The following is an 11,507-nucleotide window of genomic DNA, read 5'->3' as shown; positions in this document are numbered from 1 at the left end:
ATTTGGGCATTTGTTATGTGGTCTGTCTTTCAAAATTGAGAAAAATGGCAATTTATATAGTTAATTACAATATCAGTCAACAGTTGGTAGTAGCCTTCCCACAGATTTCTGTCTGCAGGACTCTCAGAGTTTCAGGCTAGATTTTATAGATGCCATAGTCTTATTTATGGCATTTTCTTCCCCAATGTCTTTGAATTATTGTCTCTATTTCTCTACATATGTTCTCAGATTTCCCTTAAAGAGCTGCGTCAACCATCATTACCTTCAGCTTCAAATACAATTCTCACGCTCATGTTAAACAGATCCAACTTTGATATCCTCTCTTCATTGTTACTTCTAATTTCACCCTGATATCAAACTGTCACAATGCTTTACAGATTTCTGAGTAGCACATAAGCTTTTCCTTGTTCCTGTGTAAATTGTTGTGATGAGTTGTCCTGACTCCAGGCTTACCCTCAGAAACCAATATCTTGTCACCAAAATGAGATTACTTTTAGAGATAAAAAGCACATCCTATGAGGATGTCAGCAGTTCTTCATTGATGAACAAATTTATAGAAGAATTCCCATTCAGATAAATGATTTCATTTTAAGTTTCAACTTCAAGCATTTCTTTTGGCATGTCAATATTCACCACCATGGGCAAAGTTATATGTTTATATTCTCAATCTGTTGTCTTCAATAACAAATATACAATTTTGTCTAAGAATATCAAATCATTAATTCTATCACACTGATTCGTGTTATAGATTTCTCTAGCTTCAAACCATTTATCTGTATGTATAATCACTCTTGAATCAGTCAATGTAAGTACTAGTAAATCATTTATCTTATTATAATCACAGAAAACATTCATGCACGCCTGTATGTAACCAATCTGTATGCCTGTGTTTCCCATATTTTCTTTCAATAAGCACCTATTTTATGCATAGATGAATTTCTTTTAATTACAATCACCTTTTTTTTTTTTGTCAAAATCATTTTAGCTCAAGAGAATCAAACAGAAAGGGTAAAACTCAAGACAGAGTAGTATTCTAGGCTTGCTGCTCTTTGGTGCCTGCATATCTATTGGGGAAACTGGCGTGGGAAAAATAAAGCAAGTCATGGTATTTCAGCTATCTTATTCCAAACATGTGTTTCCCCTCACCCTATGAGATTATGAAAAAGTTCATTATAGGAAACAGAGCAAGTGTTTAAGGGAACTCCAACAGGATGTCTCAGGCTCTAAGGTAATACAATGGAGTACCACAAGATGGCCAAAAGAGTGATCCCAGAAAAGCAGGGCAAGGAAACAGAAATGTTCTACATCATATCATGATTAGATGTTTACAGAGTTAACATTAGTCTTTACATCGGAATTCCTATTCTTTTCAAAAATCTGGTATCCTATTATTATTAACATGGAAGAGCTAGAAAAAATTGAATCTATACATTAGTGTCACTACTTAAAAAGTTAAATTTTAGAAGTTTGTGTTCAGAACTGGGATATAGCATGCCTTGATATGTTCAAGGCCCTGAGTTCAATCTCCAAGACAGAGTAAAACAAAGACACTGAGGGAAGAATGCTTATTACCTTAAGAGCAGGTGTCACTGATAGTAGACATAATCCAAGGTCATACTCTTTTCTATAAATTTATCTCCTAAAAGTAAACAAACAAACAAACAAAAAACAAAACCCAGCAACAACTTTTTTTTTAACCACTAACTCATACTTGCCTTGGCAAGCTTACCATTCTGAAGCTGTAAATAGAAGTAAATCAGGAAGCAAAATACAAAATTAAAACAAAGTATACCAGTCGAAAGAGGTATAAGAAGAAAGAGGTATAAGAAGAAAGAGGTATAAGAAGAAAGAGGTATAAGAAGAGGTAGAATCAGAAACACAAACTATCTCTGAAAGTATGATGATTCCACATGATATCCACAGTTCTACTGTATAATGGGAATATAAATTTATTAGAGATAGAGTTTCAAATTTTGAAATGTAATACTGTCCTTGATTAAAAGTTTTCAGTTTAATACTTTCTTCTTTTTCTTAGAAAAAAAATATAACCACATTTCCCAGTCAACCACATGACATGAGACAACTGATTTGCCACAGTTCATGTCTTCTCATCAATAAACTGGTCCTAGAACTTCATTCAACTTTTTAAACTGATCTGAAGTTTCATCACTATATTATTGCACATATATATGAATAGGTAGGCACATGTATATACATATACATCATATACATATGTAAATATAAAGACATGAATATAATTAAATATATGTAAATATTATAGACACATATATTTGGCTACTAATCCCACAAGAAATAAATAACTTTAAAAAATTTTCCCCATTTATATAAACTGACTACAATTCACTACAATATTTTTTCCTTTACTATGCAGAAACTCTTTGATTTGATAAAATTTGATTTGAGAAACTGTCACATTGTCATATTAAAATTTCTTCATATTAATTATATCTTCTGAAACATTCATAATAAAGTGTCTGTACATCTTCTCTAAGTATATAGATGTTAACAAATTGTAGCTATACCTAGTTTTTGATACTTTTATTTAATATTTTCCTTATTATAAATTATAAATATATATTTATATAGATATATGTATATTTGTTCTCTTGAAAACACCGATTCAACTATTGAAAACCTGGATTTATTACGTATTTTGGTTACTAATCCCACCAGAGATGTATGGAAAGGATTTTCCTCATTTCTTTAGCCTAATGGCATTTACTATAGTAAATTTTTATTTTACTATGTAGACACTTTTTGATTTGGTATACTACCATTTCATAATTCATGATGCTATAACTTTAAATATTAGAATACCCGCCAGGATTTCCTCACTTATGACTAAAGGATCTTTTATAATTGAGACAGACTTCCTGGACTGTGCTTCCCCTTCTGCGTTGTCATTTACTCTTCTTAAATCCATCATATTACCCACATTTTCAAATATATAGCCTCATTTTAAACTTGTATTAGCAGGGGAATGTCTAGTTTTCTTTGCATCATTTGAGAAAAAAAAGTTTTTTCTAACATACATTTTTGGTATTTACACAAAATCTATTGTTATATATATGCAGGTTTATTTTGGGGTTATTATATTATTGTAGTCTATTCGATCATTTTGCATTTCTGTTTTGTGCTATTGTATTGCTACTATATTGCTATTTGTCAGTACAACTCTTTTGTATAAGTTGAAACTGGTTATGTTTTATCTATAGCAAATTTGCTTTTGTTTGGAATTGCCTATGTAGAAAAACATTCACATTAATATAATCTTATTATTTATATCTTCTGAAACGTAACTGCAATATTCATAGTGAGGTATTTGTATACCTTCCATAAATATGTAGATGCTAAGAAATGGTAGCTATACCTATTTTTGATACTTTTATTTATTAATATTATTACTATAAGTTTTAGAAATGTTTATATAGAACACAGTACTAGAAGGCAGATGTATTGTCCTTTTATCCCAGCCTCTGAAGGCTGAGGAAGGCAGATTGTTAGGAGTCTGAGTCCTGTCTGGTATACATGTTGACTTCTATGTCAGTTAGGGCTTTATAATAATAATAAAAAGTCTCATATAAGAAAATACAATACTGTAATCATAAATCCTATTATGGTAAATACCTTAACATAGTCTAAAAGTACTCTGTCTGCCTTTCTATTATCTACATTCAAGAATTAATTGCTTGGTTTCCCTTTATGTTGACTTCATGGAATATCTGTACACATCCATACAACAGAATGTTTTTTATCACTTAGTTGGATATCATAACAGGTATTGCCTTTTATTCTCTAACATTTGGTTCACGTCACTTACGTACATATAACCCACTCTATAAGTCCTTAGGTATACTTAGAGCCACTGCTTCCTTCTCTTCAACTTTGTAAACAAGTCTTGTAAAATCTTATTTCCATTATGGTCTTAAAGTTATCAAACAATGTCATCAGCTGAGCAGAACTCCTTATGATGATGTTAGCTAGCCTTTCAGTGCATTTTCACTATGTGGAATGTATATTATTCCTATGTTCTAGGAGAGTCACCTTTTGTGGATGTTTGAGCTTCCTACTGGCTCAAATCATCAGCTCTTAAACATAGTATTCTTGCTTTGCTATAATCATGGGATATGGATTCTATATATAAATAAATAAATGAATTAAATTGACTTCCCTTCAATTATTTTGAAGAACATGAGAGTAAGGACTTTCTTTCCTGTGTTACACCAGAAATAATTCATGTTCTTAGAAAAAGCTCTAATACTTCAGACAATTCAGCTAAAAGTGTACAATTATACTTCAGAATTATCTATATATTATTTTGTAGACTTTCAGATATTCTTTAATATACATTCTTTCCATAAAACATGAGGGGTTTTCCTATCATGACAGTTTAGGTGGAGCTTATGCTATTTCTTAAGCACTTCACTAACAGTTAAATCCTTTTGTCATCATTTAATGTCTAATTATATTTATTTTAGTTTTGTTTTAATTAACCCAAATTTAATAAGCCTGTTTTCTAGAGATACCACATTAGAACAGACCGGGGTAGTTGAAAAGTTACAATAATTAAGTAGATCATCATTCATAGCAACAGATATCTTTCAGGGCTTACAATTATGATTGTATCATTATGTTTAATATTTTTAGTACACTTTTATTATTATCATAAGAATATTTTAGGTAAGTAACAAAACTGTTACCTTTCTACATATGAGAAAATGGAGCTTTAAAGTGACAAATAGATTTTCAGTTTTTTTAATAATCATTTTATTCATTTACATTTCAAATGATATTCCCCATCTCGGTTTCCTCTCTGCAAACCCTGTATTTCATGCCCCCTCCCATTTGCCTCTATGATGGTGATTCTCCAAACCCCCTCCAGGCCTCTGTGCTCTAGCTTTCCCCTATGCTGGGGCATGAAGCCTCCACAGGACCAAGGGCCTCCCCTCCCATTGATGTCAGATAAGGCCATCCTCTGCTACATAGTGTAGCTGTAGCTATGGATCCCTCCATGTATATTCTTTGTTGGTGGTTTAGTCCATGGGAACTAGAGGTAGTCTTGTTAGTTGATATTGTTCTTCTTATTGGGTTGCAATCCCCTTCAGCTCCTTCAGTCCTTCCCTTAGCTCTTCCATTGGGGTCCCCGAGCTCAGACTTATAGTTGGCTTTGAGTATCCGCATCTGTATTAGCAATGTTCTGGCAGACCCTCTCAGAGGACAGCCATACCAGACTCCTGTCAGCGAATGTTTCTTGGCATGAGCAATGTTATTAGTGTTTTGTGTCTGCAGATGGGATGGATCCCTAGATGGCTAAGTCTCTGAACGGCCTTTCCTTTAGTCACTGCTCCAGTTTTGGCACTGCAATTCTTTTAGACAAGAATTTGGTTAAAAATTTTTAGATGGATGGGTGGTTCCATTCCTCAACTGGGGGCCATAGCTATCTACTGAAGGCAAATAGATTTTCTAAGTGAACAGTAAATATTTGAAAAATGATAATTCAAAAATTTTCCTATGTATAACAATTTTATAATTCAAGGCATTATAAAGTATCCCATATATTTCACCTCAGAAACCTCTGAAAGGTAGTGGGAGGGATGCTGTATGGAAATGGCTTTGAAACCAGCTCCTGAAGCATGGGCAGATTTGGAAAATGACATGTGTTGGTAGAGGTTGAACAGTGACCTCCAGGGCTGTAGTAAGATGAAACAGAAACTCATCCTCCATGAATTTAATTGCGCAAATTAACCTTCAAGGAAAGCAGTCTTCAAGGATATAAATAAAAATAAAACTTTGAAAAACAAATTGCTAGAATTCTGTCTTTATAGCTCATCTAAATACCCTCTCAAACTACTGAGTGTAAATATCTATTTTATATTGCATTCAAATCATTTTTACCTTCAAGAGTTCCCATATCTTTTATTTGTTACCTCAAGCAAATACGTGTGTTTGGAGCTGTTTAGACTCTTGTCGATGAATGTAGGGAAATAAGTACCAGGTGTGGAGTAGTCAATAAAATATATACAATACATTCTAAGTATAAAAACAAAAACAAAACAGTCATTTATGTTTTCGAAGATCCAACACTAAAATTTAGTGTACTTAAAGAAACTTTTACACATAATATTTTATACTCATTTTCATCTTTGTATGTTGGTGCTATGAAATGTAATGGATCAGGTAGGAATTTAGCTATGTCAAGCCTTGGCTCTCCACTCTTTAACTAGCACAGGTGAGCTCTTTAGTTTTCTCTTATTCTCTAGTTACTATGGCTTAGGATAGGTACAGATCTTTCCCATTTAAATGGTTCTTTAGTATTTTATTTGGTGATTATTGCTGATAACTTAATCTGTGGATTGGCATTAATAATTATAATTAGCACTATCAAAAGCCAGCTCTATATGGTGCCTTGAGCAGATTTTTAAAAGTATTTTCATTGTCTTATATTTAATATGAGAATTAGAGCACCATTCCTGGCTCCATTACTCAGGACCCCTTCACTGTCTCTCTGATGTTTTTGTTACTAACAGCACATAGTTGATAGCAAATATAGGTCTCAAGTATAGGAACTTTCCATATGATCAGCTAACAGAAAAAAATTATTTGTCTCTATTAGTTTAAAATGTTATTTTTGATATTCATTTACCACTTATTCTTTTAAAATTTATTTTTACAATGTGTGTGCACACATGCACATATGCTTCTGTGTGTGTGTGTGTGTGTGTGTGTGTGAGAGAGAGAGAGAGAGAGAGAGAGAGAGAGAGAGAGAGAGAGAGAGAGAGAGAGAGAGAGAGAGAGAGAAGTGTATCCATGAGTTTCTGGCTCATTTGACCATGGCACTAGATACCACTGTTCTACCTCTAGATTTAGTTTTCACTTTCCACCTTGGATCCAGAGATCAAACTGAAGTCATCAGTTTGTGCAGTTGGCCTCTTTCCTACTGAGCAATCTCACTCTCACAAGAACTCTTTTTAACTCATCACTTTACTTTAAATATATTTTTCTCTGCTCAGATAAGTGCATATGATATCATCATTGCCCAACAGAAAGAATGAAATTATTAATAATGATAAATGATCTTGTTTAATTGGTATTTTTCTTCATTTGAATTTAAATAGATGATGTCTTATTGCCATGTTATTGGTCATGGTGATAAGTCATAAATGTATCTTTTTCTTTCCTTTTCATTTTTTTATTTTGCAGTTGTTGTTGTTGATTTTTTACTTTTTTCTTTTGAAACTGGGGATTCTCTGTGGTGTCCTTGCTGCCCTGTAACCCTCTAAGTAAATGAACCTAGCCTGATCTTGGATCTTGGATATCCTCCTGTCTCTGCCTTCTGGCTCCTAAGAGCCTGGAATAAAGGCATGTACCACCACGACCCAGTTTCTCTCCAATTCTTAGTATTCCTTTATACTAGAAATTCTTGATATATATGCTGGTATGAAAGAGTGACAACATAGACATTTTATTTGTTTATTTATTTTTACATTCCAATTGCTGCCCCCTACTCTAGGTCCTCACTCACAGAGCCACTTTCTCCATTTTCTCTTCCCTTCTTCTCTGAAAGGATGGGTCTCCCCCCTTTCTAACCTAACAAGTCTCTGCAGGTTAGGCACAACCTCTCCCACTGAGGTCAAACAAGGCAGCCATGTTGACAAAAGGATTCTATAGAGAGGCAACAGCTTTAGGGTCCACTCCCACACTAATTGTTGGGGAACCCACATGGAGACTGAGCTACATATCTATTACATATGTACCAGTGCCCTCCATCCAGCTCCAGTATGCTCTTTGATGACTCAGTCTTTGACAGCTTCCAGGGGTCTAGGTTACTTGATTTGATTTTGTTTGTCTTACTATGGAGTTCTTATCCCCTTCAGGAACTTCAATTCTTCCATAAGAGTCACAGTGTTCCATCTACTGTTTGGAGTGTGGGTGTCTCCATCTGCTTCAGTCAGCTGCTGGGTGAAGCCTCTCATAGGACAGTTATGATAGACTCCATTCCTCAAGCATAACAGAGAGCCATTAGTAGTGTCAGGGATTGGTGCTTGTCAATGGGATGGGTCTCAAGTTGGGCCAGTTATTGAAAGGTTATTCTCTCAGTCTCTGGTCCATCTTTGTCTCTGCATTTCTTTTAGACAGGACAAATTTTGGGTACAGAGGAGGCTCCCAGGTGTTAATGTCAGCAACTGTTGCCTTGATGCATAGCCATGCAGATATTGAATCTAAAGAGGCTGCCTCCTGTAGCCAGGATAGACTCCCAGTGGAGGGATAGGAGCACTGACCTACATACAAAACTTTTGACACTACAGACGTTTAAAGATTCTTTAGAAGGACTTTGTCTGGATCGAAATCCATCCAATGTGTGACAAAATGTTTCCTGAAGATAATACAACACACAAATCTTCTCTCCCTAGAGAGTAACCAATGACAGACTAAAGAACAGATACAACTTATGTCCAGTTTGTTGAAGCAGTAAGTTTTATTGGGATTACTTGCAGGAGGTTAACAATAGGAGTAAAAGTTACTTAAAGACAAGTTGATGATGAAAGATTTCTTGCATGCAGGACATCTCACAAATCTTGGAAGACACTGAAGAGCCTGCAGACAGCTCAAGAGCTTGAAGATGGTGGTTCCTAAGTGCTTTAGTTGTTCTAATTATTTTCCAGGAAGCTCATTTGATTTCTGCTTCTTCCAAGTAGCAGTTGCGGTCTCAGCCTTCTTTGTAGCTTTTCTTCCCTGAGAGCCTTCATTGCTGTTCAGCTTCACTAATTTTGAGAGGGACTCTCAGCTTTTAACGTTCACTTTGGAATGGTGGGACCCACTGAATCTGGTCAACCTCTGGAACTTACTGAAGCTATTTAGAATTATTCACCTTCCTAATTAAGAATCTTCCCTGCAGGAAGAAATGTTCCAATCTCAGGGCAAACTGTTACACAACAGAACCTAAAATGTGTTATGAATAATTCTAGAGTATAAAGCTAATGGGTTATTCAGGAAATAATGGAAAGTGGTTAACTTGTGAGATTAGCACTCCATCAGGTAGCAGATATTTGGTACATGTCAAATGACTATGAATGATGATGCAACAGGGATTTTAAGCTATATTACATCCAGCTTAAATTTATTCTAATATCCAGTTCTATATTCTAGTGTAGATTTTTCTGTAATTTCACTGTGAGTTGATTCTATACCAATGAAAATCTACATTCAATTTGCTTTTAAGTAAATTTGATATACAGATCAACTATGAACTTATAGGTAAGTAGTGTCATTTGAATAGTAAATGTCAATCATATTTCTTTATCTGGACGCCAACATTTTCTTCTTGTGGTACTATGAGGAAAGGCTGTAAAACAGGAGGTAGAGCAGTGACTGAGGGGAGTATGTAGTTCCTAGTGGGCTTTCAAGCTTTTAATGGGATGACTCCCTATTCTCTATTTCTCTGATTACAATATCTGAATGGAATGTGATTTCTCATCTTCGTGCTTCTGCTTCCATGCCTTCCCCTCTATTGTGAGCTCTATGATTCTGGAACTATAAGCCAAAATAATCCTTTCTTTTTTTAAGATGATTTAGGTCATGGTACTTTATCATTGAAACAGAAATGCTACTAAGTTGCTGGTTTTTCCTATTGACTATGTCCTTGCCTTACAGAAGCTTTTCAGTTTCATGCGGTCCAACTTATCAATTATTGATCTTAGAGACTGAGTCACTGGAGTTTTCTCTAGGAAATTTTCCCCTATGCCCATGTGTTTGAGTCTCTTCCCCACTTTATCTTTTATTAGATTCAGTGTATTTGGTTTTATGTTGAGGCTCTTGATTCAGTTAGATTTGGGCTTTGTGTAAGGAGACAAATATGGATCCATTTTCATTTTTCTACATAAAGACTGCTAGTTTTACCAGCATCATTTATTGAAGGTGCTTTCTTTTATTATTGTATATATTTGGCTTCTTTGTCAAAGATAAAGTGATCATAAGTGTGTGGTTTTATTTCTGGGTTTTCAATTCTATTCTATTGAACAACCTGTTTGTCTCTGTACCAATACCATGCCGTTTTTATCATGGTTGCTCTGTAGTATAGCTTGAGGTCAGGGATGGTGATTCTGCTAGAAGTTCACAACCTACAGATCGGGAAAAAAATCTTCACTAATCCCACATCCAATAGAGGGCTAATATACTAAATATTTAAAGAACTCAAAAAGCTAATGTCCAAAGAACCAAACAACCCAATCAAAATCTGGGATAGAGTACTAGAAAGAATTCACAACAGAGGAATCTTGAATGGGGGAGAAGCACTTAAAGAAATGTTCAAAGTCTTTGGTCACAGGAAAATGCAAATCAAAACAACCCTGAGATTCTACCTCATATAAGTCAGAAGGGCTAAGATCAAAAATTCAGGTGAATGTGAAAAAAAGAGGAACACTCCTTCAGTGTTGGTGGTATTACAAACTGGTACAACCACTCTGGAAATTAATCTGGAGGTTTCTCAGAAAATTGGAAATAGATCTACCTGAAGACCCAGCATATATACCAAAAAGATGCCCCACCATGTCACAGGGGTACATGTTTTATAGTGGCCTTCTTTTTGAGAGCCAGAAGCTGGGAACAATCCAGATGTCCAACAACAGAAGACCCAATAAAGAAAATGTGATACATATACACAATGGAATACTAATAATCAGCTATTAAGAATGAGGACTTCATGAGTTTTGCAGGCAAATGGATGGAACTAGAAAATATCATCCTGAGTCAGGTTACTCAGAACCAAAAGGACAAGCATGGTATGTACTCATTAGTAAGGGGATATTAACCAAAAAATAGTACAGAATAGCCAGGGTACAATCCACAGAACTCAAGAAGGTTAGCAAGCTGAGGGACCCAAGTGAGGATGCCTCAATCCCATTGGGAGTGAAAAGAAAGCAATCATCGGGAACAGAGGTTGAGAGGGACCTGGGTGGGAGAGTAGACATAGAGAGGAAAAGGAGAACATGATCAGGTATTTGGAGGGGGAAATGGAGCACAGGTCTCAGGGCCAGCAGAAAGAATGGAAATAGGCAACCTCAGGAGATAGGAAGTGGGTTGGTGGGTGGGATCCTGTACAATGTACCAGAGACCTGGGAGGTGAGAAATCTTTATGATTCAAAGGGACAGGCCTTAAATTAAATGCCAAACAGTTGGGAGAGGGAACTTGTACAGTCCATTTCCAGTAGAAAGACAGGCCATCAATGCCACGCACACTTGTGTGATGGCGGTATTTGAGGCGAAAACTTTAAGGAAAGTCAGCCTCTTGCCTCCGCATTGTTGCCTGGCACCCCAAACTCAGAAGTGGCCCAGATATGTCTTCATACTTGTGTGCTAAGAACTCACCAAGATATCATATTCTTACAGCTAACGAGAAAATTCAGACATTGTTTTCTGACTTTCACCAATGTTTCCAACTATCTTAGTTTAATGTTTTAAGTACTAGAGAGTAATTGTAAGGTTTCTCT

This window comes from Mastomys coucha, unplaced genomic scaffold (genome assembly GCF_008632895.1).
Source record: "Mastomys coucha isolate ucsf_1 unplaced genomic scaffold, UCSF_Mcou_1 pScaffold14, whole genome shotgun sequence".
NCBI classification, from domain to species: Eukaryota; Metazoa; Chordata; class Mammalia; order Rodentia; family Muridae; genus Mastomys; species Mastomys coucha.
Note: the sequence above shows the minus strand (reverse complement) of the source record.